Raw genomic sequence first — 12,341 nt, forward strand, 5'->3', positions numbered from 1 at the left:
CAGCCTAAAATCTTGCACAAAGACAGGTAGCTTACATGATATCAGGTCTACTTGTAGTTAAATAGAGTAAAGAGCCAATCATACCTCTGTAGTTAGTAATATCTACTGATGATCCAGTATCTTTATCTAACTTGGTTGCAGTGGCCATGGGAGTGGATGCAGTTGAACTGTCTTGCATTTCAAATTTCTTGAGTAAAATTCTTGTGTACTTGGATTGATTTATGAAAGTACCTTCTTCATTTTTCTAGACTTGAAGTCCTAGAAAATAGCTAAGTTCTCCCATCATACTCATTTGATATCTTGGCTGCATTAGCTTTGCAAACCTTTCACAAAGTTTGGAATTTGTAAAACCAAAGATGATATCATCAACATATATCTGTACCAAAAGTAAGTCCTTTCCATGGTTGAGGTAGAACTGTGTTTTATCAATTGTGCCTCTGTTAAATCCACTTTCCAGAAGGAATTGAGCTAAAGTCTCATACCATGCTCTTGGAGCTTGCTTAAGGCCATAAAGTGCTTTATCAAGTCTGTAGACATGATTAGGAAATTTTGGATCTACAAATCCTGGAGGTTGTTCAACATATACCTCTTCTTCCAATTCTCCATTGAGAAAAGCACTTTTCACATCCATTTGAAAGACTTTGAACTTCTTGTGAGCAACATAAGCCAAAAAGATTCTTATGGCTTCTAATCTAGCAACTGGAGCAAATGTTTCATCATAGTCAATACCCTCCTGTTGAGAGTAACCTTTAGCAACCAACCTTGCTTTATTTCTTGTAATTATGCCATCACTGTCAGTTTTGTGTCTGAACACCCATTTTATGCCAATAATTGATCTGTTCTTTGGTCTTGGCACTAGGGTCCAAACTTTATTTCTTTCAAATTCATTTAACTCTTCCTGCATTACTTGCACCCAATCAACATCTTGAAGAGCTTCTTCCACTTTCTTTGGTTCAGTCTGAGATAGAAAAGAATGATAGAGACACTCATTTGTTGTTGTTGTTGTTCTAATTCTGACACTTGCTTCATGATCTCCAATTATTAAGTCATGTGTGTATGATTTAGTCCACTTCCTTGCAGATGGAAGTTGATCTCTAGAACTGAATCTTCCCCCATGATCCATGTTGTCTCCATCAGCTTTTTCTGATGCTCCCCCTGAAGTTATGCTCTCTGAAATTTCAAAATTTAAGTTGGATCCTTCAAGAATTGAAGAATCAGAGTTTCCAGAATTATCAGAATTTGGCTCATTAGAACTTGATGAATCAGAACTTGAAGAACCAGTGACAGGTTCCGATGCTTCTTGTGAGTCTTGAGTTGTGGTAGGATCATCAGCTTGCTCCCCCTGAACAGGTGAATTTTCCCTTGGAGTAGTTACTACAGTTTCAATGACATCAGAGTTTAACCCGTCAGAACTTATAGGATCATGATTTATGTATCGAAATTTACAGAATCAATTTAAATCTTCATTTTCAAATCTCAACTGATCATGATCATTGAAATCTTCAAGTCCAATAATCTTTTTATCATCAAAAGATACAATGATAGATTCCATGACAACCCTTGTTCTTAAATTGTAGACTCTGAAGGCTTTTGTGGAAAGTGGATATCCAACAAAAATTCCTTCATCAGCTTTTAGATCAAATTTTGACAGCTGTTCAGGATGAGTCTTAAGAACAAAACACGTACATCCAAATACATGAAAGTATTTCAGATTTGGGTTCTTTTTCTTCACCATCTCATATGGTATTTTTCCATGCTTGTTTATGAGTGTAACATTCTGTGTAAAATAAGCAGTCTGCACAGCTTCAGCCCAAAAGTAGGTTGGCAGCTTTGCTTCATCAAGCATAGTTCATGCAGCTTCAATGAGAGTCCTGTTCTTTCTTTCTAGAACTCCATTTTGCTGTGGAGTTCCAGGTGCAGAAAATTCCTGCTTTGTTCCATGCGCTTTGCATAACTCTTCCATGATTGAATTCTTGAACTCAGTGCCAGTATCACTTCTTATTATCTTAACAGAATCTTTGACAAATTTAACCAGTTGTCTGACATGATCAGTTAACGTAGATGCAGTTTCGTTCTTCTTGTGCATGAAATACACCCAAGTGTATTTTGTGAACTCATCCACTATAACCATAACATATTTCTTCTTTGCAATTGACATGCCATTGACTGGACCAAATAGATCAACATGTAGTAAGTGATAAGGCTCAAGAATTGAGGATTCAGTTTTCCTCTTGAATAAAGATTTTCTTTATTTTGCCTTTTGACATGAATTACAAAGGCCATCAGGAGCAAATATTGATTTTGGTAGTCCTCTCACAAGATCTTTCTTTACTAGCTCATTTATGTTATTGAAATTTAAATGAGAGAGTCTCTTGTGCTAATTCCAGCTTTCTTCAATTGATGCTCTGCTTAATAGACAGATTGTAAAATCATCAAAATTTGTTGAAAGTCTGGCTTCATATATGTTACCATGTCTGTAACCTTTCAGAACCACTTTTCCTGTAGAATTACTTACAACTTCACAGTGTTCTTCAAAAAAATCCACATGATAACCTCTGTCACAAATTTGACTCACACTTAGCAGATTGTGTTTAAGTCCTAAGACAAGAGCTACTGATTTAATGATGACATTCCCAAGATTGATATTGCCATATCCCAGATTTTTTCCCATGTTGCCATCTCCATAAGAAACTCCTGGGCCAGCTTTCTCCACAAAGTCTGATAGCAGGGCTTTATTTCCAGTCATATGTCCTGAACGTCCACTGTCCAGAACTAGGATGTTTTTCCTGTTGACCTGCAATCACAAAGACCACTATTGGTTAGTTTTAAGGACCCAGACTTGCTTGGATCCTTTGGCCTTTTAAGTTTGTTAGCATTTGCAGCGGATTTAGTTTCAGAGTTTATGCTAACATGCTGTTTATCAGACTTTATATCAGACTTTGCATCAGACTTTACAGTAGAAGGAATTATACTAACTTTTTTTAAAGAATGTTTTATTTGATAATAATCATAGTACAAACTATGATATTCCTTAAAAGTATAAATGGAATGCCATAAACTACCACAATGAAAATAAGGTTTTTGTGGTTTAAACCTAACATACTGACTCTTAACTCCTGATCTAGGAGGCAAAGAGTTTATATCTTTATTTTTCCTGCAAAAAGAAGCAAGATGGTTAGAGTTTCCACAGTTATAACATCTATTTCTAGGAGCATTAGGAACATGCATATAATTATTGCTTTTATTCACACCTTCCCTTCTATTCCTATTTTCCTAGCTTCCTTGACCTTGTTCATATTTCTAATCTCTTTCAGCTTATGCTTAAGCTGCTTCTTAGTCATTAAACCTATGTTTATTGAAGCTGGTTTGTCCTGTTTGAATTTTTCAGAAGTTGACTTTTCTTTGACTTCTGTCCTAGAATCTATCATCTTTTCAGAATCAGACATTACAGTTTTTGCTACAAACTTAACAGGATTAGTTTTAGGCTTTTCAGCTTTCTTGGTAAAGTTTGGTTTAGATGACACAGTTTCCTTTTCTTCTTTATCATTTTCATAACCTGAGCCCTCTTTCCAGTTTCCACTACTTAGTATATTCTGAGTTGTTCTGCCAGAGTTAGTCCAAGTTTTGATGATTTCTCTTTCCTTTTCTAATTCAGATTTAAGAGATTTATTCAATTTTAGCACTTCATCTCTAACATACAAAGCATCATCTCTTTATTTCTGAGTTTGATGGAACATAACTAGCTATATTTCTAAGTAGTCATTTCTGTTTCTAAGAGCAAGACTTTCAGATGTTAATCTTTCATTTGTTAAAGTCTGATCTCTAAAATTAATGAACATGGTTTTAAGATATAATCTCAACTCAGTAATATCATCAGTATGAAAAGCAAAAGTTGTTTGAGGTACCTTCAATTCAGCAGTGTCAGTACTGCTATCAGCATTTGCCATCAAGGTATAGTTCACCTCATTTTCAGAATCTGAAGTGCCTGTCCAGCTTTTCTTCTTTGTTTTAAGTGCCTTGCCTTTATCACTTTTTCCTTTCTTGAAGTCAGGAGATATGTGGCCTCTTTCACCACAATTGTAGCATTTGACATTTGAGTTGTCTCCTCTGTCAGACTTTCCTCCATTGTCTTCAGACTTTCTGAACTCTTTCTTATCAAAACTTCCACCTTTCCTGGGAAACTTCTTGCCCGTTTTGAATTTCTTGTAGGCTATCTTTGTGATACCCTTCACCATAAGAGCACACAGTTGCATCATCTCTGTATCAACATCCACTTCAGGTAAACTTTCAGTTCTGAATAATCATCATCAGAATCTGATAATTCTGAATCAGACTTTATGATGAGAGCCTTTCCTTTGCCCCTCTTTGAGACAACTACTTTAGGAGATTCCTCCTCGGCTTTAAGAGCAACTGTCCTTGACTTTCTTCCATGCCTCTTGCTCCTTTGATCCATCTCAAGTTCATGAGTCTTGAGCGTACCATAAATTTCATCAAGAGTAGTTTCAGTAAGGTCATAGTTGTCTCTTATGGTAGTAGACTTCAAATCCCAATTTTCAAGAAGCGCTAAATGGAATTTTAGATTTGAATCTTCAAGATCATATTCCTTGTCCACCAGTGACAGATCATTCAAGAGTTTGGCAAACCTATCATATAAATCAGTTAATGACTCATCAGCTTTGGAGTCAAAGTGCTCATACTCTTGAGTGAGTATAGTCTTCGTGTTCTTTTTGATTGCATCAGTTCCCTGATATCTTGTCTCCAAAGCATCCCATATCTCCTTTGCAGTCTTGCATCCAATTACCCTGTTTGACATGACATTATCAATTGCACTATGCAGCAAATGCCTTACCCTTGCATCCTTGGCAATATATGAGATATCTTCAGGTGTGTATTCACCTTTCTCCTTTGGTATGGTCTTTGCTGGTTGATCAATAACTGCAATAGAGAGCTTGGTAGGCTTATATGGTCCTTCAATTCTATCAAGGTATTCTGGATCTGTAGCTTCCAGAAACATAGCTATCTTCACTTTCCATATAGGATACTCAGATGGTCTCAGTATGGGAACCCTAATAGTCTCATATCGACTGTGGGTTTGAGTGTTTTGAGTATCTTGAGTTTTGGTGGGCTTAGTTGGATTTTGTGTTTCTTCAGACATGATTGTAAACTGGATCTCACTGTTTGTAAATCAACAGAGAGGCTCTGATACCACTTGTTAGGTCACACAACACTATAGAAGGGGGTTGAATATAATGTTTATACAATCAAATCGATTTATCAACACAAGTATGTAACAATAATCAAGTATATTCAATAAACTCTATAACAATAGAACAGTTGTTCTCTCTCAGTGATGAACAATATCACTAAGAGCTGCTAGGTTACAATGTATAATGTTCTCGATAATAAAAACACATATAGTGTAAACCCTAGGCTGTGTTTATATAGTACACAATTACAAGACATCTTCTAATTAATATGGAATATAATTCTGTCTCCTAAAATATATCAATCAGATATTATCTTCTACAAGTCTTCTAGTCTTCTAACTCTTCATGCATATCTTCTATTGATTTAGTCACGATCCTTTCCTGTAAATCAGCTGCTTTCCTTATCTAAAGTATCCGCACTCAAGTCCTGATATAAATCCTGACGGCCTTAAGTTATGATATAAGTTCTGACTTCAGTAAGTTCTGATTTCCAGTAAGTCCTGATTATTAAGTTCTGAAAACTAAACACAACAGATTAGACATGACATCTCAGATATATCTAACATGTGGATCACTCGAATAAACGCAGTAATTCGGGAAATAGGGGTATCCTATAGTTATAGTAGATTAATACATGACCTATATAAGAAACAGGTGCTTCTTAATCGTAAAATACTTGCACAAATAGCTATATCGAATAAAAATTGTCTTTATATAATTTCTAATGAGATCATAAAAGAAGTAGATTGGAAAGAATCCACCGGAATAATTTAAACGGAGTTCCCCGGAGAATGAACTCCGGGAGGGTAAAGTCAAAATAAATATTAAATATGATAAAAAATAATAAAACTGAATGAACACACTCAAAAAAAAATCTTTATTCTTGCCCGATTCTTTTTTTCTTACGACACGACAATTCAATCTATATTTTTCGAACAAAACATCAATCTGCGTTTGAGTTCGGATTTTACTTTTTTTTAGTCAAGTGAAGAAAGAGTAAACCTATTTATTTCTGGATCGAAGACCCGCAGTTCTGGTGGTCGACTCGGTTCTTTCAAACTGTTTCTCATTATTCAGAAAAGGTAACAAAGATAAAATACGAGCTTGTTTTATAGCAATAGTAATTAATCGTTGTTGTTTCAAGGTCAATCTATTCACCCGTCTAGATAATATTTTTCCTTGTTCGCTAATAAATCGACTAATTAAACTCATGTTTCTATAATCAATTCGATCCCCCGATTGAATCGGGGGCAAACGCCTACGAAAAGATCGCTTGGATTTAAGAAGAGGCCGCTTGGATTTATCCATGGTTTGTTTAGTTTAGTCCTTATCCCGAAAATCCTATTACGGTCGGATCTAAAATGAATTAGAATAAATAGGATTTGGTTTGTTTATATTTAATTATGTTATATGTTATATATAGAATATTTCACTATGTTCTATATAGAATGTCATTTTTACCCTTCCTTGGAAGGGTTACATACATGTGCTCGATTCGATCTATTTCTTTATCTCCCCATGAATCATATGTTTGTAACAAAATGGACAGAATTTTCTCAATTCCAATCGATTAGGCGTGTTGTGACGATTCTTTTCAGTAATATATCTGGAAATACCCGTTGATACCTTATTAACACCGTTTCGAACACAACTGGTACATTCCAAAATAACCGTTATTCGGGCATCTTTCCCCTTGGCCATGAACCTCCTTTGGATTTTTTATTTACTCAACTCTTCTATTTTCGATCCGAAACGAAGAAGAAGGAAGGAAGGATAAATAGAAGTTATTAACTTGAAATCCAATTATTAAAAATTTCACTGCAATCAATATCAATATACTAAAAAAATTTCTAAACTTTATTGCAAATTCAAATCACAGTATTTCATTTACATTTAAGTACCTTGTATAAGAGTCTTGTCCTAGATCTAGGCCCCACCCTGTTTATTCTACCTCCATCCCTAGTTTTGATGATTGAAAAAAATATGAATAATTTATTTAATTCAAACTTGAACCCAAGTCTCGAAGCTGTTGAATACACCTGTTCTTTTTTTCTCTTTCCTCCCTCTTATTATAAAAGGAAAAAAGAGAAAAAGGGGGCAAAGGATTAGTCACAAATATTTAATTGTATCTCAAATCTCCGTTATTTGGTACCGTATCAATAACTAGAATCAAAAAAAGGGGAATGTCAACGCATCTGGGAAAAAACGATTAATCTCTATCAATAGACCTGCTAAAGACCCGAACCATAGAGTACTTAATACCGGTGCCACGGAAAGATATGTTTTTAGATCTCGCATTGAAAAATCTCCTTCCTTTTTTTATTGTAATCTAAAATATGGTAATACATATATGATCAGATGCATATGCAGTTAAGAACCTTGTACATGAAATACCTAATTTAAATTAAAATGTACAACTATCCAATAATAAATTTTTTTCTTAAAACATAAAAAAACGTTCCTCTCGTCCCAAGCATTTCCGAAAACTACTCATTTAGTTTTACGACAGGTTCCGTTCCGTATTTCATACGAAGACTTTTCTTTTACTATTGTTATATGTTAAATGAGACCAAAAAGACGAAATGCCCTTATAAATTGTATATATCAATGGAGGAAATAATGATGTGGAAAACAAAACAGGAATTCTATACAATGACACTGTAGACCAACTGGAGGGATGTAGTTCAGCTTGGTAGTGCGTTTGTTTTGGGTATAAAATGTCACAAGTTCAAATCCTGTCATCCCTACCTATTACTTCTTCGTTGAGCAGTAACGAGGGATTAATTAAGATCGATTTTAATATCCAATAATAATATATTCTATAATCATTCATTAAACTGGGGTTAAAAATGTGTCTTTACAGTCTTCTCTTTTCTGATAAGAAAGCGCTCTTAGTTCAGTTTGGTAGAATGCGGGTCTCCAAAACCCGATGTTGTAGGTTCAAATCCTACATAGCGTGATTTCATCCTTATTTTTATTAGATAAAATAGACTGAAAGAGCTTCACTAACTTGAACCACAACCCGAATTTGACCTCCTTTGTATTAAAGAAAGTAGGAGGTCAATAAAAAAAAGCGATAGTAATTAATCAAAGGTCCGATTGATCACCACGCCTATATTGTAAATATGCAGTTACGAATAATCCAGCCAAAGTAACAGGAATTAAACTTAACACGATTCCAAATAGAAAAACTTCAATCGTTGCAATTTTTTGAAAGGAGAAAAAGGAGGTAATATATCTACCTAAATATTAATCTGAATTACCATGAATCTCAATGACCAATAATTTGCAATTTATACGGAATCCTATCGAAAGATTTCTTTTTATGAATTGTGCATTTCAAATATTAATTTCAGATAAGTCGTATCTTGCTCAGACCAATAAATAGAGCTGAGGTTACCGTTAAAGCCGCTAGTAGAAAACCAAAATAACTAGTTATAATATGCATGAAGGAGCTAAATGAAATATGTTCTTTTTGTCCATATATGTTTATAAAAAAGCACTAACCTAAGTTTCCTTTTTCAAAAAATCAGGGATATTAAAAATTTTGATTCATCTATCATTATAGACGATACTAACAAAGATAAAGTGACAGGCGTATAAAAACCAACTGATTCATCAGTTACCACATCTACCCATCCCGCGATTTCAATCAACCGATTCATTGAGCAACTCTTAGGGAAAACTTATATAAACTAATAAAAAGAACTGGGCCGTGGAACTTCACTCAAAAATGAAACCTTTTTCATTTTTAAAATGATTACATTCTGTTTAAAATGATTACATTCTGGAAGAATAGAAGAATACTTTTTTATTGTCTCGAATCCTATTTATATTTTAGAGCCAACGTAAACCTTATAAAAAAGATAAAATATTTATTTTGGTCCAACCAGGTTAGTAATTTCTATTATCTTTTCTGTTTTACGTTATACATTTTATCTTTCCGTATTCTATTATAAAAACTCGTTCTTGTAGTTAGGTCAAGAAAGAATCTTTTGATCTCGATCTAATACAACAATGTATGCATCAAAAGGGTTGATTACAATTTTTTATTATTTTCTTTCTTTGTTATCTTTCTTTCATCGAATACGATGTACTACTCTTTCTTACTTTACTTGTTGCTTGTCAGTGTACAATGACAAGCAACAAGTAAAGTAAGAAATAATTTTTTGAGTACTTCCTTTCGATAATGATTGAAAGTGCGTTGCTGTGTCAGAAGAAGGATAGCTATACTGATTCGGTATACTCTAAAGACGCCCTCGGTACAATATTGACGATCTCAACAAAGATTTAGTTTTAGTCAATGGAAATTGACTGATCTAATCTTTTACGGAATCGATCCCCCTTTGACTGTACAAGAATATGTGGAGCTCAGCATGTCTGGAAGCACAGGAGAACGTTCTTTTGCTGATATTATTACCAGTATTCGCTACTGGGTCATTCATAGCATTACTATACCTTCCCTATTCATTGCGGGTTGGTTATTCGTCAGTACCGGTTTAGCGTACGATGTGTTTGGAAGCCCTCGGCCAAACGAGTATTTCACAGAGAACCGACAAGGAATTCCATTAATAACTGGCCGTTTTGATCCTTTGGAACAACTCGATGAATTTAGTAGATCTTTTTAGGAGGCCCCAATGACCATAGATCGAACCTATCCAATTTTTACAGTGCGATGGTTGGCTGTTCACGGCCTAGCTGTACCTACCGTTTCTTTTTTGGGGTCAATATCAGCAATGCAGTTCATCCAACGATAAACCTAATCCGAATTATAGAGCTATGACACAATCAAACCCGAACGAACAAAATGTTGAATTGAATCGTACCAGCCTCTACTGGGGGTTATTACTCATTTTTGTACTTGCTGTTTTATTTTCCAATTATTTCTTCAATTAATAAAACAAAGGAGAATAATAATTATAGGCACTCTCTCTTAGCCCATTCGGAAGGCTCTCATCTCATAATTATCCATGACTGTTTATGTCTCTAGCATGACCACTTGATGAAATGTGGAGGGAAGTGGGGTAAATGGCTGATACTACTGGAAGGATTCCTCTTTGGATAATTGTTGTGTATATGTTGCGAACTTGATAATTTCATTAAGAAAATACCTTGGTAGATTTTACATAGTGAAAATGTAGCACTCGACGGATAAGGATTATAGTCCCGACGGATGCTTCAATATAGTCCCGACGGATGATGATTTATTATCCATCGAGTGTGTAGCTTATGTAACAATAAGTCTTTAGAACATTTCTGCATACACATTATTTAGAATCTGTAGTAGTACTTAAGTCATGGTGACTTTAACTAGATATGCAGAATAGGTTGATTAATTATACATAGATGATGTCTTGTAATTCTGCATAAATAAAATGAAGTCTAGTGCCTGATTGCTACCCGACGGATAAACAACAATGAATTTGACGGATGATCATGAACTCGACGGATGATCATGAACCCAACAGATAAAGAATTCAAATATCTGTTGACAGTGACAACACAGTCATATGCGTCGAGTGTATGCAAATGGAATGTGGTAGCCTATTAAACTGGATTTTCAAGAACAAAGAAGCATTGCCATTTCCATACTATTATGAAGATATTCAAAGATGTTGGAATAGAGTAATGAAGTAACATTGTAATAGACTCGATAGTTTTTATTTTATTATCTTGTCTTATTGCTTTGTAATCTTGGTGATATATAAACCAAGAAGCAGCAAATAGAACAACTAACTAAAAAACTAAGCAACCAAGAGAGAAACATTTGTAAGCTAAATTCTTAGTATTTCTCAGTATTCTTAGTTATTCATTTGTAAGCAGCTGTGAGCTTTTTGCACACAGAGTTCTCTCGATATATATTATATATCTCTGGTGGAATCATTCAAATCCACCAGAAAGTTTTTAAAGACTCTTGTTTTTAATTACTTGTGTTTTGATTCATTTCAAGTGATTATTCCGCATTCTGCTAATCAATTCATACTGATATATATTATTGAGTTAGAACAATTTTTATTCAAGAAAAAGTTTTAAGAATTTCATTCAACCCCCCTTCTGTAATTCTTGTTATATTGTTAAGGCACTAACAATTGGTATCAAAGCAAGCTCTTGAAGAACAAAGAGTTTAAAGATCAAAACAATACAACAAAATGAACAAGAAGGATGTTGGAGTCGAGATTCCTTTTCTCGATAAAGATAATTACCATCATTGGAAGGTAAAGATGCATCTTCATTTGCTTTCTCAAGATGAGGCCTATGTGGATTGCATAGAAAGAGGCCCTCATGTACCAATGCGAGATGTAACTGGAAATGAGCCATTTGTCCCCAAGCCAAGGCATGAATGGTATGATCCTGACATTGAACAAGTCAGGAAGGACAAAAAGGCCATGAATATTCTGTTCAATGGAGTTGATGGTGATATGTTTGACAACATCATCAATTACAAAACTGCAAAGGAAGTTTGGGACACAATACAGATTATCTGTAATGGCACTGAACAAGTCATAGAAAACAAGATGCAGCTACTGATTCAGCAATATGAGCATTTTCATAATGAAGTCTCTCACTAACATCTTTAGTAGGTTTCAAAAACTACTAAATGCTCTAAAGTTGCATGGAAGGGTCTATCAGACAAAAACTACTAAGTCTGATGAAACAAAAATAAGTTCTTCAAGTAATCAGGTAATTATTACAAACCTTGCACATTTATCTAAAGCTAAGTGTAATGATGCTATAAATGACATGTCCACAGAGTTATATCATTTGTGTGGTACACTTAAGTCTCTTACTAAAGAAAATGCTAAAATCAAAGAAAACAATTTGTTTTTGAGTGAGAGAAATAATGTGCTAGAGTCTCAGTTCATTGATTTTGAAAAATTAAGAATTGAGTGTAAGATTGCCAAGGAGGAATTAACTGATTCCTTGAAGAAAGAAGAAATTTTGAAGAAGTAGCTCGAGCGTGAATAGGAGGTGATTAAAGCATGGAAAACATCTAGAGATGTCCATGCTCAAATCACCAAAGTTCAAGGAATCGAGTCTTTCTGTGATGCAGCCTGGAAAAAGAACAAGGAGAAACTAGAACCAAATTTGGTGGATGGAGTGCTAATAGATGTAGACTCGATGGATGATGAGGGT

At 34.6% G+C, this 12,341-nt stretch overlaps 1 non-coding gene across 1 annotated transcript; it reads left to right on the forward strand.

Annotated features, from left to right (window-relative positions):
- Nucleotides 1–8,092: 8,092 nt before the first annotated feature.
- Nucleotides 8,093–8,166, forward strand: TRNAW-CCA (transfer RNA tryptophan (anticodon CCA)). Its single transcript has one exon. It is a non-coding gene; the product is annotated as a tRNA-Trp (tRNA).
- The last annotated feature ends 4,175 nt before the right edge of the window (nt 8,167–12,341 follow it).

The sequence above is a fragment of the Apium graveolens genome, chromosome 9, assembly GCF_009905375.1.
Source record: "Apium graveolens cultivar Ventura chromosome 9, ASM990537v1, whole genome shotgun sequence".
Classification (NCBI taxonomy): Eukaryota; Viridiplantae; Streptophyta; class Magnoliopsida; order Apiales; family Apiaceae; genus Apium; species Apium graveolens.